The following is a 25391-nucleotide window of genomic DNA, read 5'->3' on the forward strand; positions in this document are numbered from 1 at the left end:
AGTGTCCCTTTAATATGCCTTTGTATAAGCTATGATTGTCTGGCAAGTTGTCAGAAAAAGGTCTTTCTGCAAACTGCTTTGTGTGCCTTTTTATTCACAGTGGGCAGACTGTGTTGATAGCCAGAACATGGGCTCAGAATTTATGTCAAGTTAATTTTATAGTTTAGTTCTTTAGTGGTATGTGGCAGCTCAATTGCCATTAATCTATGAATTGATGTGGATGAATACATAGCCTACAACATAATTGACTCTTATAATTAGTTGCAATGGTTATATTATTAATTATATTATAGATCACTTTGGAAATAAGCTCAACTGTGAGGCAATAAACTGTCAGAATTTTGATGTTTTTAAAAAGTCTCTGAACACCTATATGGGTGTTTGCATTTACTCCTGCAGACTGGACTGTATTGTGCACAGATGACTCCAAACTACATTAAAGAGTGAGATGTCAGTCAACACGGTCTGTACAGGCCCACTCAGTCATGAGATGAGGTCTCTGTGTAGTAGACTGTGGGTGTTCAGGGTCTATTATGTACTGAAATTGATGCATGTATAATAAGACTACTTTATTCACCTCTCTCTATTTGATTCATATTCTCCCTGTAGTTATGTGGTGTCCAACGGGGGAGATTGATGTGAATGGCCCCTCATGTCTAAACAACAATTTTTAAAAAAAAGTTAACAAAAATGTTGGTACAAAACTTGGTACACAGTTGTTACTGTTCAGATGCTGATCTAGATTAGTTTGAAAGTTATTTATTTTCTGATAACAAGTCAGGTAAAGCAATATTTGTGTGGTTTTTGGGGAATGTGCTGGTGCAATCTCCGTAATTACAATTTGAGCTCATTAACACACCAAAGTCTTCCCAACTCAGGAAATGGGACCATCTGATGAGCATGCAAAAACATGGTCTCTCTCAGTCAGTCTTCGTACTTATATTCCTTCATCCAATCAATAAGACCAGGACTGCACACCGTATGGTAAAAAAAAGCATGTTGCAATTATTTTGACGGATATATGATTCATAGTTAGTGGAACTAGAATAATCATTTTTGATTTAATTAATTTTCACTGAATTGTGATCATGTGACATTCGTTCTACAGATTCTTGGAGAACGAGATCTGTAGGCCAAGGAATCTCTGCAGCACTACAGTATTTCATTATAATGCTGGTCTGACACATATTTTACCGTTTTATCCAAAAACTGCAGCTTCTTGTGATTTGGATAATACACTTGGCCATACTGGAATTTAAATAATATTGTGATTAATTGTGCAGCCCTAAATAAGACTAATGTTACCACTCCTCTCACTTGACAGTCTTTACATGGAGCAGTCACTGATCACCTTTATCTAATTAATTACCTAAACCTGTCTGGCTCCTGACACTGACTTTAACAACACAGACTTTAAAAGGTAATGTCTATATTCAAAAAGTCAATTAAACACTCACGTTCCCTAAACAGAGAATTTCCTTCCTGTCAAATGTACCCCGGATCTTGTATGACTGTATAAAGTATAATAAAAATGTGTGCACTTACTGTTTGCATTGCTCATCCACAGAGCCATCAATTTTTTCTTGCTCTTCTCTCTTCACTGTGTCTTCCTCATCAACATAACTAAACATGCTGTAGTAGTCTACCATATGTCATTATGCAACTCCATGTTAAATATGGTTGTTTTCAAGTGCCAGATGAATTCAAGTCAATCACAATAAAAGGCAGGTCAGTGTTTGTGATCAAACAAAAGAATTCCCCAGAAATTGTCTTTTCCTAACTTATCTTAGATTGCACAAAACAAATATAAAAATTTTGTATGTAAAATTCCACTGGTACTTTAAACACCTCATTCAGACTGGTATCTATTAAAATGTGAGTGCAATTATGTATTAAGAAGCATCTTTGAATTATAATCTAAATGGAGCAATTAAAAAGCTCCTTAGTTCTCCTCCTCTTGTTTTTTCCAACAGCCATGTTCTGCTAATGGCTTTGGATCATGGCTAAGCCTTACCTCAAATGGCTCTTAATCCAGTGGGCCTGCGTTTGGTTACCTGAGGGAAATACTATCCAGGCTCTCTGCTACCCCCACTGCAAGCTTCCAGATTAGTCCAATATATATTAATCCCCCCATTTATCTTTGTCAACTAAGGGGCCAAAAATAATTTGAGAGTGAGTAAATAAAAGCGGGTGCAATAAAAGAGGCATGCCTCAGACAGAAGGCAGGTGCTTGCTACCTCATACAACTCGTCACTGGGATTGGCTCTCTAATGAGCATCTCTGTACGGTAAATATGGGTCTGTTCATTTTGCTCATCAACATTTCATGGGTTAGGTGATTATCCTTTTCAAGCAAACAATGGATGTTTCAGAGTTTCTAAAATGGAAAATGGTCATCAAAAACACATGACTCCTGCCAGCCTGAGTGTTTGCTCATGGAATGAAAGGATTTTTTGAGAAAAGAGATATTTAGAATGAGAACCAAACATGCACTTGAAGAAAATAGAGGCAAGAGGTTAATTATCTCACTGGAAATTGACATAACATCACACCTTTTTATTAGCTAAACCTTTATGCTGCCTGGAAATTCTTCTCATGTGCTTGTACACACCCTGAACAGTTCAGCCCTGCAGGACATGTCCAAAGTTTGACATTTACTGTTAGGTGAGAGACTAATAAATACAACAGCAGAGTATATCACAGTAGGAATGTGTGTGTGATGTTTTGCCAAAAGATCCAAATATGATTTCAGCATGATTTCAGGAGGTTATTAGCTTCAAACATATTTTTAAAAGAAGCAGTAAACTTCAGAAATAGGAGGTACAGTCATTGGGGTATTTCTTTACAGGAGATTTTTTTGGGGACGACTCAGCAGAAATGAAAGTCTACTGCAGGGATGTCCTTCTGTCCTGCTAGTGGAACTCATTACAAGTGGTATGCCTCTGCAACACACCCACTGAGACGTTGGCCCAGCACCACCGTTTCCTGACATGGTGCAGATGCACCATCAAAGGTAGGGATCTCTGTGTAAAAGACCTCATGAGGACCAAGTATACTACTGGACTTTGCTTTTCACATTTCATGAGATTTAGGATTTCCAAGTGAACCTTTGTTGAAAAACTGGAAATAATTTCTTCCTTGACTGATGTTTCTTTGTGGTTCATATGGATATGATTCATGAATACAATGCAGAAAAATAAAAATGTCACATCGTTTTACAGATGCGGACCTCTTTTATTTTTGCATCTTTGGTTGAGTGACTATTTAATTTATTAAGGTACTAATTTTGTCAGTGAAACTGCTGTAGGCTTGATATTTATTATTACCAAACGAGACATGTAGATATATATTGATCCCCATTGGCCACTCAAAACACAATTATGTAACTACTCTACCTTAATATAATAGCAAATAATTGTAAGTTATTGACTCGCTAGTATTTGATCATAAGTAATGTATTTATAACAAATGTAAGTAACTACCTGCCCTGCGCCAAGTGATTAGCGTAAAAACATAGTGGAGTTAAAGAGTCAGAAATGTCCCCCATGACCTAGAGGAGAACAAAACAGAAAGGACAAATGAATGCTAATGTTGTTCCATGTCTGCTGGACGTGTAAACAGGTTATTATTTGCTAACATACTGGCCATATTAACTAAATAGGACATAATTAGGATGCAATATGTGCTTTGAATCTAACAAACAACTGTAACTCAGAAATATGTATTTCAACAAATAGCCTCACTCTTTTTCTGGCATAAAAGTACTATTGACATTTTTTTTCTTAGGTTGCACATGTGCAGTGAAGTCCCCAAAAAGGAAAGTTTTTTTTTCCTATTTGACAGGGAAACCTACCAAACCATCTTTTGTTTTGAAAAGTATTTATTTTCTGATCCAAGATTTATAAGCTACCATCTGGGTAACATTCAGATGGATTATTTACCCAAAGAAAATATAGCGGTGAAAAATTCATGACTGTGTGTCAGTCTGACCCTTGGTCATCTCCTGGCTCTCCCACCTCCAGGATGAGAAAAGCCCCTCAGTGTTGTTGAGTGATGGGGTTAGAGAGAAGGTGGGCCAGATGGTCATCGCTCTGCAGCCTGTGACATCCTCTCCTACTCTCCATTGCTGCTTTTTCACCACATCAGAAGTGAGGATAGCCACTGACACTCATGTAGCTTCTCTGAAAGTGCATGTGAGTGAACCATTATAGATTATTTCATGTATGTTTATCATTCCATGGAGCAATTGAAACAATTCCCCCCCCTAAAAAATAAATTGCTATAATATCATATATGTTTTTGATGTTGGTAGTATGTTGGCTAATTGAGCGAACATTCTCCTTATTTTCTGGGAGATCTTTTGTATTATACCCTCCCTCTAAAAATCAAGTTTCACAAATCCCACTTCATTAGTGATTTAAGGACCAGTGTGTAGGATTTAGTTGCATTTAGCGGTGAAGTTGCAGATTGCAACTACTTGAATACAGCTTAGTCTTCCAAGTGTGTAGGAGAAACTACAGTTTCTGCGAAACAGATGTTTGTTTTGTGGATTTTGCACTACCATAGAAACATGGTGGTACAACATGGCGGCCCCTGTGGAAGGGGACCGCTCCCTCAGTAGAAAAAAACGACTAATTCTAAGGTAACAAAAACACAACAAAGTGATTATAAACTAATGGAGACCTACCTAGAATATTTTATTCCATTTCTGACAATAAACCCTCCCAAATGTTACACACTGGACCTTGACATAATATTGTATATTTTGAGTGATTATTTCCAGTGAGCATTACTCTTGTTCAGTTTATACAAGAATTCAGGCTTTATTTTTACATCTTCTGACACTGATCAGTAAGATGATGATGTACTTATGCAGCCTCTGTGTTGATCCACATTTGTCACCTTGGTGGAGATATAGGGCATTGTGTCACTCCTGTGAGGCCTCAAGACTTGGAACTAGCAATAACTGTCAAGTTCATAAGGAAGTCGAATATTGAGAGTGAGGAGTGAAAAGGAGCTCTGTGCATCTGAATAGTTGAAGGGGGGTTTCGGCCTGCCAACAGATTTAAGTGGTCACTGAAGCCCACATGACGTGTTCTGTGTATTTCATATGAAAGCAGTATTTCCATAATCCTACATCTCTCTGTTAACCACTTGTCTAAATAGTCATAAATCACCACTGAATTCCTGCTTTTATTTGGAAGGCAATAGCTTCCAAAGCTGCCGTAGGAAACTTACAGCGAAACCGGAAAACATTCAGTGCATTATCTCTTCTCCAACAAAAAAACATGGGAACAACAAAACATACAAATGTGTACTACACTGCATAAAAACATTATACAGTATGATTGCCTTGTTTAACATAATCCAATCTCTTTGTATACCAGAAAAACGTGCTCAAACACACAAAGACTGACAGCAGAGTTTCTCACCTTCCAGTTCTACCTTAACTGTTAATGTCCTTAGGGAAAGGAAATCAGCCACCAGTTAGAGGAGAGGACTTACTGAGTGATACATTTTCCCTCCCACAGATGAGAAAGTTAATAGGTTATATCCCCGTCCTCAGCTGGGATTGCCATTTCCTTTCCCTTTGACCTGTACATCAGATGGTAGACTCTTACAGGAATCAAGGTACAGAAGAACAAACATGAACGCTGGAAACTGGAAGGCTGGGCCCTGCCTGGGGTCTGGGTCTGGGGCTAAAAGGGCTATGCAACTGGGGCTGCCTGCTCTGCTCCACTCTGCCTGCCAGCCTATGAGGGAGGATTGGAAAAGTCATCAGGAGACCTCAAGCCAGGGCCCCCGCTTGAACACGGGTGGCCACCAACACAAAGTCTCCAAACAAATGGCTTTACATGATGTGATCACTATCTGATGCGCTGCAAGGGAGGGCGAGCGCTACATAAATGGCACTTTCCTGTTGAAAGAGAAATCATGGATGATGTAACAGCACTGTGTTTGAGGGTGGCCAGAGAAAACAGAGATGAACAGGGCTCTGTTTGTCTGCTGCCCAGGCAGGCAGCCTCAGCCTGGGTAGCTTTACTGTGTTCAGAAAGTCAGTCATTACGTTTTGTGTGAGGTGAAAGACAGAAAGTGGCTTTGCGGCTTTCTTCATGCTTACAGAGAAAAGGGGTCACTCAGTGTGGTGTAAGGGGGAGTAGACGTCTGTCAAGCTAAAGTAACTGCAGCATGCTGTTCTGCAGTAACTATGAAACACATCCACTATGCATTATGTCATTTGCCATTTGGAGCAAAACAGAACAATTACCAACCTAATTTATACATTTGGATCACTTGTCATAGGGATGACTCATGCCAGGAAAATACAGAACAGCTTGAATATGACTGTAATAAATATAATGTTTAGATCTGGCTCCAGTTCAGTTCCCTTGAATATGACCCTTGACACGATTCTCTACAATAAACTAACAGTGTAGTTGGCTTTGTGCAACAAATTTTCAGATCATATGATTTGTAGGTAGTGGTTGCCACAACTTCTGCCCAACTTGCCCAATATTGTGTGGTGCAGCATATTTAACCGCTGATGTAAACCAGTTCCATATGGCACAATAATGTGGAGTAAATAGAGAGACCACTAGAGGTCGCAACTGCCACATCACTGATCACATGATCAGGCAGCAGCCTGCACACTCTACTCTTTTATAGGATTGTCTTGGATGACATATTCCTCAATTTAGTGTTTACAATATAAAAATGATTAGATAGATAGATTAATTTGAACAAGGTTGTGTCAGTGAAAAGGGATTATAATGTTCTGAAGAGTCACGTTTACTTCTTTAATTATTAAGTAAGAATGCATAATGTGTGATCGTAAGTCATTTTCCTTCTCTGGGAAGAATCCACTTCTTTCACCTGCAGCCACATGTTGCCCTCTCCCCTTCAGCTGAAGCCCCCTATAAAGACACGGCCCTGCTCCTGCTCTTTGTGGTTCACGTCCCTGACCGTTGGTCCTCAGGTCAGACCACAAGTCCCTCAGGAGGAAGGTCTTCAACTTTCTTCCTTTAAAACAACAGCGGTGGCTGGGTCAGGGCTCTGTTTTTTACCGACATTTCCTCACGATGGCTACCAGCAGGAACAGCTGCAGGTAGAGGACTAACCACAGCTGGTGCAGAAACATTAACACTGTGATGTGAATGTTCTAAAACATTTGTAAAATAGTAATTTCTCCTCTCTTAACATTCAAAAAGGCTTGGCTAAATACACAAATTACAGCTTGTATGGTCAATATAAAAGCTTAATGAGAGGACTTGACAAGTCAACTCAAATTTGTATGTTCTGGTAAGTTGCAAGTTGGTTTTACTATAAAATGCCCATTTGTATTTTTAGGTACCAGCGTTACTGGACCAGTATTACAGTCTGTGTCTGTCTGTCCAACACATGCACACACGTGCAGACGTAGACAAATATGTTCACCCAGCTCTCTCTTATTTTTGGAGGCGCAGTGTGGTCTTTTGCCAAATACAGCTTTATACTGCCTGGCCTCCAATCCAAATGGCTCTATAACAGTTAAAAAACCTCCAGGGCCCACAAAGACCAAAAAGAAACAGAGGAAAAAGTGCAATTGGCAGCCAACCACACATATTCACTGAGCTCATCCCACCAGGCAGCAGTAAATCATTATGAAAGCAAAAGACATTGTGGTTGATGCTATCATCTAAGACCAATAAAGCGGCCATTTGTAAGAACAGCCTCCTCACATATAACTGTCACTAACTGTCATGTCAGTAGACATTTCTCCCTGTGGCTTTCACGGGATCACAGTGTTTCAGAACAAAGACAAAGGTGCAACAAGGTTGGAACAATACTCATGTAAAGAAATTTGGCCCTTTTGTCTCTTTAATCAGATTCACCCGTAGAGCTGCTTGACAGGGATTTGCCTGAAGGATGTTTACAGTCCATTCCCACAAGAAACAGGCAAGGAGATGATGAATTGGTTCCGAACAAATTGGGAGCTGTACCTTTGATGGTGGTAGTAATCAGCCTTACATTTAGTCAAAATGGAAAATGCGTGTTTCTGTTGGTAGAACACAAATATGGTCTTCAAAGACCTCCTGTAAGAGGCCAATTGGCTTGCTCTTTCCTGTGCTCCTGGGATATTATTCCCTCTTGAAAAGCTTGATGTCCAAACAGCCCAAATAAACAAAGAGAGGATATGATTAAGGGGCTCTGGTATGTCGGACACAAGAGATTTGGTTGTTTTAATTCAGTTTTTCACATTTTTAGCTCTATGATTGCAACGTTGCTACTAAAAAATGATTAGCAATTGTATCAATAAGTATCACCTGATCATGTGGTACCCTCCCATGATGCACTCTGCCGATGTCCTGTATTAGAGGGAAGGGAACCGAGGGCGTCATCATGTGACACAGGCGTCAGTAGGCACCTCATTCCCTCTGGGCCTAACTTTGCCTTCTGCTCCAGAGGGGCGTGAGTGGTTTGTCTTCTGCTTGAAAGACGTGGGGCTCTGCCAAGTTCAACCCAGCCCAGAGACATCGACTACTATTAGCTAACTTCCTGGCCAGAACGGGGAGGGCAAAGAGTGGGGGAGGGCTGGTGTGTTCGTCCTCTCCGCCTCAAGCCTCTGCCCTGTGATCTGGAGGCAAGCTGAGATAGCAGAGCCCCGCCATTCGACCACAGTTTACTCTGCGAGCGAGGGAAGGGGACGTGGCCATGTAACAGTATTTACTTCATCACTGACTTCATGTGGGTGGTCCCCCCTCGCTGGAATACAATGGCTGCACCAGACACTGCTCACTCACATACTGTCCTGCCTCATTGGAAAAGCCATAAAACACGAGTCGTCCAGGGCTCCCAGGCTGTGCATGATATATTTTCAGTTTTCTGTTTCCTCACAGATTACCTTACATTTTCTGGTTCTTTGCCAGAAGACTGGATGACATTTATCAATCTTTGTCTGTCTTTTCCAGAGATATTTTCTGCACAAGCAAATGTGATCTGACAAATGAATCTATTTGTTATATAAGTCATATGTTAGTTCATTAATAACTGCTTAGTATCATTTATGAAAGACATCCCAGTTCGACTTTGGAACATTTTCCTGTGAAGGAAAGTCCCCTTAAACTGTTTGTAGGGTGTCATTGTTCCAGTTTGCTGTCATGTGAACCTAGATGTTGGTGATGATGCCTAAACCTGCCCCACAGTGTGTGTCTGATCTGATTCTGATGTGTGGATAAGAGCAGCAAACCAGCTTTGTTGAGTGATCTGTCTATGACCTTGCTACATGACCTAAGGCAGTGGAAATGAAGCAGACCAACTTTGTAATTTCTCTGAATTGACATCTGACCAGAGAGGAAATCTGGTCCAGTATGGCTTGAATTATTTCACTTCCATTTTTCATGCCTCACTGGAGATGGGAAGCTGCACTGTAAACCAAGGTCAAATAATCAAAGTCTTTGCTCATATATGCTAAACATATCCAATGAGTAACTGTCACTTGCATATTAGATCAGCATTAACAGTAAAACAAGGCTGTGTACATATGAATACTGATTTTTCTGTTGATAAATGCTCTAAATGATTTCGTAGAATATTAAACTTCCTTCAACAAAAACCTGCTTTCGCACACATTTTTCACAGGCTTCTTCCTTCTTTTTCCTTCATCTTCTTTTTTTTTAACAGAACAAGCATGCTCAAGTCAGACATATAAACATGTGCACAGATACACACACACGTACACACACACGCGGTAATGGAGATGTAACTGGAAGAGTTCTCGCGGCATATGGATGCCATTTGTAAGCTGCGCTGAGAATGTATAGGTCAGTGTTATCCTTTGGTATCTCTCTATCCATCTGTTTTCACATTACTTGCAAATTATAGTGTCCTCCAGACCCAAATGAACATAAATCAGGCCGGTGAAAGTGCAGAAGTTTTCCCATCTGTCATAAAACAATGATTTAAAGTACGGGTTGTCAAAACATGGCGCTGTGAATTCGCCCCGCTCCCCAGCAGAAGGAACACAAAGCACCATCTCATCGGAGTAATTTATGGCCTCTGAGGGAACGGAGGGTGATTAGGGCTTAGGCCACCAACAGCCAGAAAAACAGTAGGAGCTCCAATAAGGATGGCTGGAAAACCTAGACCAAATTTATCAAACAATTCAGCAAAATCTATTTCTGTTTGGAGAGGAGAGCGAGATATATGGCCTGTTTAGTATACTGGTACATCTCTGGAACATTTGGTCATACTGCATTTGTGAGTTTTGGAGATTCTACATTAAATAGTCGTAGCCCAGGACATGTGATGTATTGGTCAGCTGAGGTGCCCGAGGCCAAATCAAATATACAATGGGACGTTCTTGGATTTTAAACAACATATTCGTGTAAATGATGTCACCACGTCTCTATAAAATTGTTTCTTTTAAAGGTGGAGTTTTAGGTTGAAAGCAGCTGTGTTCAACAGTGGCTGTGGGTGTTTGGCATCCACAAACAAATGGACTAGTTAAAAAAATGCTGGTCTCAACCGCCTTTACCTTAAATGGCCTTTAAAAACTGAAAGGCATACATGGTAACTAAAACTGCACAGTGGGAGATGGCTTCCTGTATGGTCAGTTAATATATTATGATTAGCACAGTACCACGGTCTGTGAGAGGAAATGCAGGGGTAGGGCGCTTTCATTAACAACAGGGTACTGTTGAGGTCGGGTTGGGTGGCTTCCAATTAATACTTTTGCTTATTGACACTTTCATGTTTCTCTAAATAAATGCAGATTTCCTGTGAACCAGAAATGAGAGCAATAAAATGAGCTTAGGTGGTCATGCAGTTATGAGGTGGCCACATATCAATATGGTGTTTTTCTGTCCACCTCAGTGATGTGAGTTTTAGAAAGAGAGGTTTGTCTTCTAGAAGGCTTTCTGCTTTCTAGAGAAGTCTATATAAAATTCCCTATTTATCTCCACAAACTAAAAACTAGTTCCTCTGCAGCGATGTGTCCTAACTAAATCAGATTAATTAGTTTTCACTTATTTCTCTCTCCACATGGGAGCTTTCTTTGATGAATGGACAGATATTGCTATTGAATCTATTTTTACAACTGCTCTTCTGGCTCTCTGGCCAGTCATTGGCTTTGTGTGGAAGGAGTAATGCCCCTGGCCCCCACACAGCGCACAAAGTTCAGAGCTTCTGCTCACAGGCCTACAGGTGTTTTGCCATTACAGCCCCGGTATATATACAATCACATTATACTATTACTCTTAGCACTGGCATTTATGCTGTTTATTGCCCTTATTCCCATGATTTATATGTCATCTCTAATGTGAGATAAATTGTATTTCTCTGTTTGCTTCTTAAAGTACACTAATGTGCATCTCTTGTGAACTCCTGCAACAGTAGATATTCTTCATAATTTGTATACTTAGCAAGGGCCTGATGCACATTAAGTAATTCTCCACAAGCTTGTTTGAGTTAATTGCACGGCTGCCTAGCAATCTCCTGAACCACCCAAGCATCAGCTCCCTGGAGGATGTTCTGCATGTCAACTAGCCAATCAGCAAAAAGGCTCTGCATCGCCGCTGGCGGTCCACCCTGGGATCCAAAGGCTGTTCTGGCCAAGTAGTTGCTTATTTCTCAGGAGAACTCCAATGCCCTCGCTGGGACGCTTAAACATCTGAAGTGGAGCGAAGTTCAGGGGGCTTTGCTGCTGCAGCCACACAAGCCATGATATCTGTTTAAACAGCAGGTAGTCCCCAACTCTCCTCTGTTTGTGTCCACGGCTTCCTCCAACAGTTGGGGGGATTTTCCCATACAGTTCATCGTTCCAAAAGGGACTTGAAATATGTCTGTTTTCCAGGATGGAGCTTCATGGAAACAAAAACACACATTTAGAATATGTACTAAGATAGTTTGATTTGATTCTTTGTACCAGAAACAGTGATGGAATAATAGTGAATAAATTAAAGTGTCTACTGATGCTGTCTACAGCCCAACAGGTCTGCTCCATCAAGGTGGCCTCAGCTGGGTCTCTATTGCATCCCACGTCAACACCACTGACAGCAAAAAGCACTTAGGGACCAACAGATCACTTTACCATTCCTCCAGCAGGAAGGGAAGCCTCGAGGTGGGCGGTGGGAGGTTGGGAAAGGGGCAAAAGGACTGCAGGGCTGCACACTAGCAAGCATTGGCCAGTAGGTGGGAGTATTGATGCTGGTTTAATAGTCCAACCAATGGATGGACTATAAAATGTGCATTGAAGAGGGTACAGTAACATTAACGTCAAGTGAAGGATAGTCATTGACCTTAAATAATTGCTACTTATTATTTCCTATAATTCATAATTGAAACATGTAAAATGTGAATTTGCTCTACTTTCATCCCTTTAATGTGTTAAAATAAAAATTATGTGGAAAATACCTTGTGTGTGAAACTAAATCTGAAAATGTGTGGTGTGTTGAGAACCATCACGTCAATGTAAAGATTATCATCTCTTTTGAAAAATATGTTCCAATTTTGGGTTTTTTATCTCCCAGCATTTGTACTTTCAAGTTAATAGCTTAATTGCCAACATTATGGGTTGTTGGGGCACAACTGGAAGACATTATTTCATTTCAATGCTTCATTTGCAGCTAGGTAAATATGAAAACACCAATTAAAATATTTCTGGGGATGTTGGATGTTGTGATACAGTTCTGGTGAAGTGGAGGTTCCCTGAAATGAGTCCACTCAGATAGTTGAAATAGAAAATAACATGCAACTCTGAAAAGTCTTTAATTTTGTGAATGTAGTGAAAATGTAGTTAACTGTAACCCACTTGGAATAATTAATTAAAGTAAAAAATATAGTGTACTGTATGTAAGGAAACATTATTATTTTTTCCAGCATTTGACCACACTTTAAATTACATTAATACCGTGAACCTGGGAAGAACAGGTAAATTCAGTGAAATCAAACAAAACTTTTTTTGAACTTCTAAGCGCTCACGGGAGGACTTTTGGCGTATCTTGGCACTCATGGCACGCAGAAACCAGTTCTTATTTGTGTGTTTGGTTTCAGCTAGTGGGGTCACCCTCAGTGGATCTCACCAAGCTGTATAATTCAGCCACGAGCTGCCCAAAGTCTGTGGCCCACGGCCCGCCGCTCCCTCTCTTTGTGGGTTACCAAGGGCGAGCACACTCCCTGTGGTACCACACACACATACTGTATAAACAAGTACAATACATGCATAAAATTAATGCATTTGAATATATACACACCAATCCCTTCATACTAGAACACGAACACACAAAAATATTTTACAATTTAAAACATTATATCACAATGTCTCTGATGTCAGTGCACAATCAACTGAATTTTGTTTAAAATAGAGGGCAAATTGCAACACACTAAATACAATAATCTTAATCATAATTTGAAAGCAGTATTTAACATAGAAAACATTCACCCCCAAAGCATTCAGACAACTTTGTATTTCATCAAAACATCACAAATGGTGGACAAATGGAACGTATTAAAGTGTGTGTATTTGGCAGCACTCATATATACAGTAGGAGTGTGTGCTTGGCTCTGGAGATTGTTGGCTTGACACTGGGGAAGTTATACACCCAGGTGAGACAAGGCGCCAGTGGAAGTGACAGTCTCACCTCCACTAAGCCTGACTCTGAAGATGTCTTTTAACGTAGGGAAATGTGGCCATTCACGGCCAGCCGAGCGTTTCAATGAGCCACATTAGCTGTTGCGCCATTGTTTTTCAAAAGGCAGCTCCGAACTTGCTTTGATGGCCGGGAAGCTGGCCCGGGTTTCACTTTGTCATTCTGATGGCTCTCTCTTCATTCAGATCTGCTGAGTCTTGCAACCTCTATGATATTGTAAGGTGAACCAGGGCAGGATGTGGTTAGTCAAATGCAATTGAGCTGCTTAAGTTATCTTGCTATTTTTACTTAAAGTTTTATTTAAAATAAAGCAAGTATTTAGTTTAAATGTCAGATTTTTCAAATTGTGAAGCACGATGTGATAAATAATAAAACATTTGAAATTAATTCAGCAATGATAAGATTTAAAAAGGATTTTATGTCTGAAATATGACATTTGATGGGTGTCTTGAAAGTAAAATAAAGTTCTGTTTTAATATACTATGGTGGTTGGACATGTTCATTGCCTATGCTTACGTCTCCTGAAACCCTTTGAGCAAAATTAATATTCCACAAAGGGGATGTCGGCCATCTCTCATGTCCTCCGTCACTCATTCACAGCAAGTCATTTGTAAGTCACACTTTGGCTTTGAAGGGAATCAGGCACTCACTAGAGAGGAATTCCCTCTTGAGGGCAAAATCCTCTGGAAGAGACCTATGATTATCTCTATATTAATGGCTCTGTAAGTCTAGAAAGATGTTTTGTCTGCTAGATCTCACAAATAGAGCTTTTTCACAAAGAAAAGGGTCATCTTAAACTGATTAGGGTGCAGAAATATCAGGTTCTTTTTGAAAGCTTGTGCTGTGCCTTTGGTCTTGTTGTGCAGACCCTGATGCCAGATGCAATAAATTATTAGTCTAAATCAGAACAGAATGCCAGCTTTACATCAGGATAGTGATCCATGTCAAGGAAAAGAAACGTTATGTTTGAAGCAAAGCAAGGACCCAGTGTCAGGGTCTATCCCATCTAAGTCCAAGGCTATTATTTACTATTTCACATCTCACATGGATTTGGGCTGTTCCTGAAAGAGTATTGTACTATATAGCTTTGTGGGGAATCAAATGATTTAGTATGTTTTATCCTCAGCAAAAACACAGAATTGGCCTAGCACTACCAAAAGAAATGCAGCAATGGTTAATAAATCACACAGTGAGATTTTTTTTCCAAAATACATCAAATATAATATATATTCTGTATATTACAATATTTTGCCAAATGCCATGCTACATTGTAATGTGAAAAACAGATCACAAACAAACCACAACATACAGAAATACAACTTTTAAAATGTAACTAAGATTAAAAACAATATCCAATTTCGGCCTGGATAATGTTTGCCTGGAACCCAATAAACTAAAAAATACACAAAAGATCCAACTCATTCTGTGCAAAGTTATAATCTACATTTTTCTCATTAAAGATATACTGTCTGGAATAAGATGCACTCTACTGCTGACCCCTGGGGGGAAGGCCACAAAATATCTAAGCTTCAATAGCTATCGTAATCACATGGGATTTGTGGGCCTTATCTAAAGTACTGTGTCATTTTCAATATATCTGCAGACCATTTACTACTTCTGCTCTCCTGTTATAGCTGCCGCAGCACAGAGAGGTACCAACGGGAGATTTGGGTTTCTGCTCTCTTTAAAGATCTATTTAAAATCTGTGCTTGCTTTCATTTGACTATTTTTCTTTGTAGAAGCTTATAGCTCTGGAAAGCGAAAACTTTGAAAGGTTTATCTTCTAAGCTGCAATACAACTTTGAAAATCATTTCACTTTTCACTTTTATGTATTGAAAGTGGTCTGTAGTGAATTTAAAACAAGGTTTAGATTATAGAAACCTACAGTATGAATCTAATGACAACCTCCAGTTTTTTTACGACATAGAATGAAGCTAAAATATTAATATTCTTAACAATATTTGGCTCTTGAAGCCAACCATGTAGTGCTTTGTACAGCAGCAGCTGCATTATATGATATGTTAATCCTAATGCACCTACAGTACAGCAGAGATCATAGTAGTAGTTCCCATTAGTAATAATCATGCTGAGACACACATCATTGCATGACTAGATGCTGTGTAGCTCAAGAATCATAGTAAAACAGCTCGTCACAGTTCAATGACAAGACAACACCCTCCCTCTTACAGTATGTGGAACCACGAGTGACTAAATAGCAGGCCTACACAAACACAAGCCAAACTGTTGAACAATGTCATTTTAGCAAGCAGCATCCGTGTCCACAGAGTGCTTCCTGGATGTACCCACGAGCCCCATGGGAGCTGTCAGAGGTCAGCGAGGACTGGGCAGGGAATATATGAACAAGATTTCCAATAAAACAAGGCAACTCTGACCAGCATGCAAGCTGCAAAATCAAAACCAGGTGGGCTGCCCATGTTCAAAACTATCAAATGAACACCAGATCATGATGCAGTATAGGGTGTATATGTCTTTCTTCCTCTTCAAGAGGCACAAAAAGACATATAAGTGATGGGCTACATTTAGCGTACACTGTACCTTGTTAGCATGAAGGAAGAATATGTGGAAATGGAACAGAGTCAAGAAGAAAGATTTCTTACTGTATAGCTCAGTCCAGTGTCAGTCCAGACTAGTTCTCTCTGAAGCAAGCTTCAGAAGTGAAAATGCTCTCAGTATGTCAGCTACACCACACTCTTATTTCCTCTTATACCATATATCATGTTAAGCTTTTGGCCTTTAAACATTTCTGTGCATTTGAAATGTGTGTGTATCACTTGTCCCAATCAGGAAAAATGTGATTTGAATAAGCTGAGGTGAACTGTTTAAGTGATCATGCATTTGCCATGAAATATGTCCTCATTAAGGATGAAAGATTAGGTTACCTTTATGCAACAAAAACAGTAAACTGAGTCGAGAAAACAGTCAGCTTTCAGATGTTTTCCTGCCAGGACTGTAATGAAATTTTCTGCACTGAAGAGGGCCATATTCTGAAAGGAGCCCGAAGACATGCAAAAAGGTACACACAGAAACACTTTGCTCGAGGTCAGGAAGGAAGTACCTTGCCACTGAAAAGTGAGTTAGGAATAATGGAAAATACAAAAACAATCAAAGGAAATCTATTTTATATAAGTGTAGCAGGAACCTGTTAGACATTAGTACACCGTAGGACTGTTTTTAAAGTTGCATTTAAGAAGATAACATTTAAGAAGTACCACAGATATGATGTAATGACACTTTAAATCTCACTCTAAAAATACCAAGTTGATGTAAAACTGAGTGAGTCAGAGGCTCAGTACTGTCTGTGGCAACGGTGGTGGTGCTGACAGCTTTAAATACTGTTGCCAGCTTGAACATAGTTCCCTGTTAAAGGAATAATACTCCTTTTATTATTGATGACTTTCTGTTGGTCAACTGACTTGCTACACACCAACTGGCTTCTATACTATATGTATGATAACTTGTGCTTTTTAAAACAACACCCATTTGCTATGTTTGGAGAGCCTCAAAATCTTAAAGTTGTACCAATATTTCATATTACCACCAGTGAGTCAAATGACTACAGGTAATGTAAAAGGGGTCGCTTATAGTGACAAACCCCTGCAGAGCTATCACCCGGCAGTTCCCTTCAGCTCTTCACTGCGTTTTAGCCACTTTCAGCTAAATGGTTTCACAGCCTACAACTGTCAACATGCTTTGTGTTTTTCCTGTTTTCAGGAAAAGGCTCTGATAATCCTACTGTATGATACTGATCCATCACCAAACAGCAGAAAGAAGCTACCGAAATGAAAATGGTTTAATTCACAGAATATCAGGTTTGAATGCTATGCTATCCAAACTGTATAAAGGAAGAGTAGGACATCTAAAACAAACCTTAAACACCAGCAAAGTTAGCTGTTAACAGTTAGCAAACAGAGATAATGAAACAAAGAGTAAATGCAGTCATGCCAGGTTGGCCAGAAACATCTGACGCACAACTTGAAGCTAAATGTTCGCTTGCGACTGCCTGGATGTGTTAATAGACATCTGTTTGCTAACATGTTCACCATATAAACTTTATAGGGTGATGATATTTAAGTGTTGTGTATACAGCTTTATATGCTGCCCCCAAGTGGCAAACTAAATATTTTATCATTGGACATTTCTGAACTTTTCTGACATTGATTTCAATGTTAATCCTTTTTATAAAAACAATTTTATATCTACTAGTAGAGTTCAATCGGTGGTTATTCCCAGAAATGATCTGTGAAATGTTGTTTGATTTGGATAACAGCCTATGCAAATATTTCTTACTCATTGCGGGGTAAATTTCATCAGTGTAACTCTACCTGTGTGTACACTGCTTTGTAGGAACATGTTTCTATATTGAATTGCATTTCTGACAGGATGTAGAAAAAGTGCCCTAAAGCAAGGCGAAAAAACAGCAATCAGATTAGGACATTGTGACATCATCATCAAAACAGTTTTTCATGGCTATCACCGTACTGTGCGACACAAAGCGTTTGAGTCGAAGACATGAAAGGCCTGTGACAGCATTTTCTCATTTGAAGTAACTTAAGCTAAACTTTCACCTCTCAGTTGTGCTATTGGCTCTACAAAAATACCTGTTGTGAGAAGTCTGGCACGGTCTGTTTGTGGTTAAGTCGGCCATGAGTGCCCCTGAGGCAATTTCATGTATTTCCTTCACACTTCTGTCAAAGCTCGTAATATGTGACAGATTATACCCCCAAAGACGAACTATAGGAAAAATACAACTTTAGAACAAATTTAGTGTAAAATATGTGCTGGTGCCCACTCCACTATCACTAGCATAGCCTTCATATACACTATGTCACTTTGACTTTGTTAGGCAGATGCGTCGAAACATTACTCTGGTTTGCACTATAAAAGGCTGAAACCAATGTGCTCCAGTTCCTTTTTTCCTTTGGAAGTTTACTCGAACTGAGAATCACCTGATATAGTGAGATAAGGCAGTTGAAGATTAGTGTATAATGTAAAACTGTTTTTAGCATTTTTATGAGGTCTGAATGGTAATCTAAAAGACTTTGGCAGTTTAAGTTTAGTTATCCCTGTTTTAGATGCCATACTCTTCCCATTTATCTCTGCATACATACATTCAAACCTGATGTTCTGTGATTTAAACCATTGTAATTTCTGTAGCTTTTGATATGGGATTGGATAAAATAAACAAATTGTTTAAATAACTCAATCAATTACACTGACTGGGATATTAAACCTCTGTGACCCACATGTTGGTACCAAAGTAAACTATGCAAGTAACTGGGTAGTTTATGTAAACAGTGAAAATGGCTGCTTAGCCCAGTAGCAGCGGCAAATCCCTAAGTACTGGAGCCTATGATTAGACCCACTCAACCTTTGGAACAATAAACTTCAACTTCTGGTCGTCCTTAATCAGACATTTAATCTCATTTTTTGTAGATCAGAGTTGGTTCAAAAGCTCTAAACTGTCCTTTAATGCCCTTTAAGTGCCCTAGTTGAGTAGCTGTGTTTCATGTGCTCAAGCATTTGCCAGCTAATCATAGTTTAAGATAGGGGTTGGATGAAGCAACTTGTTCAGTGAGGGGGATTCGGGAGATGTCAAGTTAGTTAATTTCAGTACTGATGCCAGTTCATACTCAAGTCAATGTCAACTGCATTTCTGCTTAAACTACAAAGAGACATTAGAGATTGTCCAGCTAACTATAGACTATTTTTGATTAATCATGCTTTGACCTACGGGCCAGAGTCAGAAAGTCCCCAAAAGATAAAAAAAAAAAAAGAAGAAATATCATCAACAGACATGCACACTAAATGTTCACTCTATCATTTCCTGCAGCTGCACACCATCATAATGATAATTAGTCCTATTGAGATGGGTCTACCTCAGCATTTTGTGTTGATTTAAGATAGTAAATTGGTTGCCGTGTTTGTTTGTTTCAGTAATGTCTAACAACTGAAGAAATATCTGCTGTCCCAGTCTGGAGCAATCAGGGTGTATTCTGTTTGGCATGCTTGAGTGCTCCTGAAGTCCACTGGGTGAAGGGGAACTACACTGGATCTCAGCCCAGCTGGAAAACTGTCCTGTGAGCAGCTCTTCAGCTGTGAAATGGACAGTGTGCATTTGATACAGCAAACTGTACGAGCACAGATGAATTGACAACACATAAATACGACTTGAGACTTAAAATCAACACGCAATACTTAAAAACCTTTTGGATATAAAGCAGTGACTGATCTTTCTGAGTGAAGCAGTAAAGTTTTGTTCCATTCATATCATGTTTATTTACACAGTGATCAATTGGTTACAAGAATAGTAGGCAGCTACAAATTATGTGTGAGCACGAGTTCCTACCACGCCGCACTCACACTCAGCTGGTTTTGATGCAGGGATGGGATCATGGGACAACTCTTGGACGGCTGTGAAAGGGCTCTGGCGGTCTGCTGCAACGCTCTGTGGGTGGGAACACACACCAGTGTCCTCAACAACCCAAAAGCAGCTCTACAGTACTGGAATAAGTAGGCCCGACCCCGTGGCCCGCGACACAGTGGTCCAACGGCGCCTGTCGGCTCAGCCCAAAACACCATTTCTACACCAGATGTATTTGTAAGATTTGGTAGTGCAACAACTTCAAAGTCCTACTTGATTGTTTTTGATTGTATGATTATTCAATGCTGCAGTCTTTTTCTTTTATTTCTGGGGGGAAAAGATATTATCATTCAACCACACTTATTTAATTGCAGCAATTGGAGCCACTTTAATTGGGCCTTGCCTTTCATCTGTAATGGTAATGATTATGAGATTGTGTATGTGCTGAGCAGTCTAGTCTGATGAGTAAGAGTGGAATGATATGACTGCTGCGATTTCATCCGTTTTTTTTTAGTATTGTATTTTAGCCTCCTACGCAGTAAAATATGCCAGAGATAATCTGATTTCCAGCATGTATTTCTGTTTTTTACAGATATCAAACAAATCCTACGTGCACTCACATTGTTCCTCATCTTGATGTTTGTAGCTGATTTGATCTTTGTAATGGAGGTCTTGAATAAGTAAACAGTGAATGCCTGTTCACAATGTCAGCATGCTTTGTCAGAGCTACGCAGACATTTAAAGAGCATCTTATCATGTTGATTTAAGCAATTAAACATGAAGTTGCCCACTGCAAGCTCTGACTGGCTGTATCATCTTAATTATTATCTACAGAACCTTATCCTCAAAGCATTTTCTGTGGCTCGATAAAGGGGACTTTATCAACGGTCATTACGTGGTTAAATGTCTGGCTATTTGAAAAAAAAAAGAATTGGGGAAATGTCAGGCGCAGTACATTCTAGCCTTTAATGTGTTTGGGTATGGTGGTTTACAAATGCTTTCAGGTTGCATTTATGTTAAACAGAGTAATTCATCCTTAAATGATACCTTCAACTCTAATCCTTTCGTTTGACAAATGTCTCGATTAAAGGAGTGTAAACAGACTGTGCTTTGACCCAGGAAATTGTTAGTGGGGTCTGAAAAGCTGCTAAATAGGCAGATTATTAATTGGAAACATGGTTTGAAAGCTCAGAAAGAACATTTCTGACTCTATGTTAATGATTTACAAATGGTTCAGGGTTTGCTTAATAGGTTTGTGATCAAAAATCCATTTTAACATCTGCAGCAATTTGTTCTCCCTTCCTCCAGTGGTAAAGATGCAACTCTGTAGCATGACCATGAGCCCACTAATATTCATTCCATGTGATTGCAGCCTTTTGACCCAAAGTCAACCACATCTAGATCATGATCTGATCTAATGTGACAAAGCTTTGCAGGGAAAGATGGGCAGCGATCTGGACTCTGCCCATGCCAGTATAGGAGCTGTTTTGACAAGGATTATCACTTTCATCACCAGGTAATTTATAACAACCCCCAGCTTCTACAGACCTCATATCTTTCCTAAAGAACTGTGCTTACAAATACGAGAGCAATGCTGGTAGCTTGGTTTCTCACCTTCTGCTGAAGTAGGAGGGGAAAAAACCAAAACATTCAAACAACACGTTATCTTTGGCCCATATTGCAGGCTGACTCTTGCACAGAAGCCCGTGCCTTGAGTGTCTTGGCAGAACAATCACCTGCATAGTGATGCAAAAGCCAAAGAATTTATCCAGAAGTCTTCATAAATCATCTCATACGTTAAGATAAACTGTGCCCATGCAGCTTTGACGGGCAGCAAATGGATTCTGGAAATTCTAAAGTTTTGCAATCCTGATCTTGTTTAATTATTTTTCATAGATGTCAGTTTGTGGCATGCTCTCAAAAACAAAGACAAGACATTATGACATGCATAGACATATAAGTACAATGTACTGTATGTAAATCTGATAAATTACATGAGACTCCATTTCATAACAAGCCCGGTCTTGTAATAAATTACAAACTCTAGTGTTAGAACAAAAATTATGTACCGACTTTTCAGTTCATGCAAGAATTACAACAGTGGATTAACCTAAATTCTAAATCCAGACGTGGAAATGAAGACTGTTTATGATGTAAGCACGCCATCTATTCAGTTTGTGCAATGCAAATGTTTTCACAGTTGTGCTATCATAGCAGCATCTGAAACAAGCGCCTCCACCCCTTCCTTCAACATTGAAAAAACACACAGGTAAATACAATTATACTAGGGCGCCAGTGGTCTGCAAAGCTAAGTAGTTTAGAGTATGCTGAAGCAGCACTGTAATGCATATTTTAAAATATGATTTGTTAAACATATTAACCAAAGTCTGAACTCCTGCCTAGCGGTGTCTTTTATCATTTACATGTCCAGTATATCAGTACTTCCTGAATGCCTCCAATGTTTCCCTAAACTTGTCTTAAAACACGGAGAATATACACATAAATCAGCATGAATATTGATAAAAAAACTAGTGTTAAAGCACCATGATTTTATTAAAAAAATATATTAACAGCTATTTGTTACTGTGGTTCTGGCAGATTTTCTTCAATTTCTCGATAGATTACTTTTGAATGTTAACATTTGCAAGATGTCGACTACATTTCAGATCTACTCACCACAGAGTAATGAGACTCAGTCCAAAGGAATCCTTGTAGGAATGCATGTTAACATATAATATACAAAAATCAAAGACAGAGAGGCAACCAGAGAAACCATCCACCAATGCTCTACCCATGTTCTTGTCAGTCTGCCTGCTTTGGTTAAACAGCACTGAAAGGATACTGTGCTCAAGCATTACAAAGGATATCCTACACATGTTTGTTATACATCAAATAGAAAATTATCACACATAATTTGCAAAAAGAGAGGGAGAGAGAAGGAAAGCAAGAGGAAATAAAGCCAAAAATGTGGCTGCCCGATTTTCCTCAATGCTTTTTTGTGTGCTTAAACTATAGTTCCAAAAAGCCACCCACACTTCACCACGTAGGGAGAAACCAGTCTCAAACTGGCACCTATTTATGGACTTTGCTACTGCCAGAGAGAAATTCCTCCTACACTGAAAAAAGCCCATTGAATGTGTAGATCATCCATCATTCTAAAGCCATTGGCTTTAAAACAGAAGCAAAAAGGCTATGATTTGGTAACACACTTTGCTTTGATTGGTTCCCCACTTATGCTTTTTACTTCCTTTTTAACTTTTTCCCCTTCAAATGAAGCCCTTCCCCTCTGCAATACAACATTTTCATTAGCTGAAGTATCATATTATAAATTTCAGCTTCATTGCTGAGTTTATAACCTCCAAGTATGTGCAGTATGTGAGCACTAAGATTCATTTTGTGTCGTGTGAAATCCTCACTGGTGCGACAAGCTGAGTAGCTGACGTCATGAACTCTACTTTACCTGCACAGACAGCTACTCACACAAAGAACGATGTGGCAGCTCCTGTCATACTTGCTTTGATGCCAATTAACTAATCTTCTCACCAGTTTCTTCAAGTATGCAAACATTGTTGCACTATCTGTGTGAAAATCAGCTCAATAGTCAAAATGACGTCTATTCAGCACGCTCAAAACCAAAACAGGAGAAGAATTCCTCTGTGTGTTAGGGAGAACGTCTGAATAGCAGTGTGATAACCATTCACCCTCTTACTTTTGATCCACTAAGCCAGTCATGGCAGCCATTGTTGAAGCTGTGAATAGACACAGTTTGACTTTGGAAACTATCCTGTTATTCTAGTAATTTATCCAATTGCAATCAAGACTATGTTGCCTAACTTTGCAAAGTACTGGGAATCATTCATTGTTTATTAGTGTAACAAAATGGATAATGGCTGCCTAGAAATGGCTGTTTCAACATTACAGCTGAGGATATTTAAAATCTGTTGGCTGTTGTTGCGGATATAAATGTATTTCTGAGAGGGGCCGTATGTCCTATTTTTATTTTACTTCTTTCTGGCAACAGCCAAGTCCCTCAGCTACTGTAAGTCACTGCTCAGTTTAGCTGACAAAAAAATTTATGGACTTTGAAGCTGACCACTTTAGCTGTGAAGCCCCAGTGTTCTGGAAATGGTGCAAACAACATGCGCACATGAACAGTTTGGCACTGGTGGCTGTAGTAAGGGCTCATTGCATTGTCATTTCTGCCTTGAATTTTCCACATATCACGTCAGTCAAAGAAGGTGGCCAGTGTGCTTACAGCTGCATAGACAGTGTAAGACAAAGCAACCATTAGTTATTTATGTCATGTAGTGTTTGGGAGATAAGGAGCAACAGAAAGCAAAGAACTTGTGATGCAGTGATGAAGTGTATTCAACATTTTGCCCTTTTATATCTGATTGCATAGCCAGTGTTACAATATTGCAAATTATTAGCATTTCTCTTCAAACAAACACCAGAATCTGAGCAGGACACGTGGCACACATGCACAAATCATAAACAATGATTTTCAGACAACAGACATTACATGAGCCACATAAACAATCAGTGCTCTACAATAAAGACATGGCAACCAGAGACAAATAACACATTGATGACTGATGCATCTGTGCCCGTAAGCGAAGCAAACAAATATAATCAATCAGGGTCAGTGTGCTGAGGCTGGAGATTGTTGGATGGCTACCAGCAGGATCTTTTTCTTCCAGTTCACAACTTTAACAAGTCTGATTTGAGTGACCTGGGGAAATGGTTTAATGGCTGTTTCTTGAGTGTGTTTCAACACTGTGTGGGTGGGTGGTCTGATGCGACTGGGCAGGGACGGTACTGACGGTGATGCACGGTGCTGTAAATGGATGTTTCAGTAGAACAACAAACACTTTTCTTTTCAGCGTCCAAGGAAAGAACCAGATTAGGTCATGTTGTGTATTTAATTACGGTGGGTCTAAATTGTTTGTTTTCAGGAAGAGGTTAGTCCAATGATTTCCCACAGATAATATTTTGTGATGCATGTTAGGCTTTTGATACCTGTAATTTTACTACACCGCCTAAAGCATCTTTTCATATTATTTTCGACCATAAGGTTCACCTGGACATGTAGGAAAATGTATTTTATCCAGAGAGCTGATTTTTTCCCCTCATGCCAACTTGCATGATGTCCTCTGAAGGTACTGTAATCCATTTTCACTGGCCGAGACTTAATAACCATCACAGACTTTTATTGGAGGGCCCGGCGCCACATCTCTCTAGTCAGCTGTGGTCCTCGAGAACACTTCCTTAGAGCCCAGTGTCCGAGTATCACTGGTTTCATCTGCAATTAATCAACCATTGCGTTTATTATACGTTTGTTGGGTTTACCTCCCTATCCCTCCCCACAACTCCTGCCAGGTTTA

This window comes from Morone saxatilis, unplaced genomic scaffold, assembly GCF_004916995.1.
Source record: "Morone saxatilis isolate NCDOM2014 unplaced genomic scaffold, NCSU_SB_2.0 Contig3, whole genome shotgun sequence".
NCBI lineage: Eukaryota > Metazoa > Chordata > Actinopteri > Moronidae > Morone > Morone saxatilis.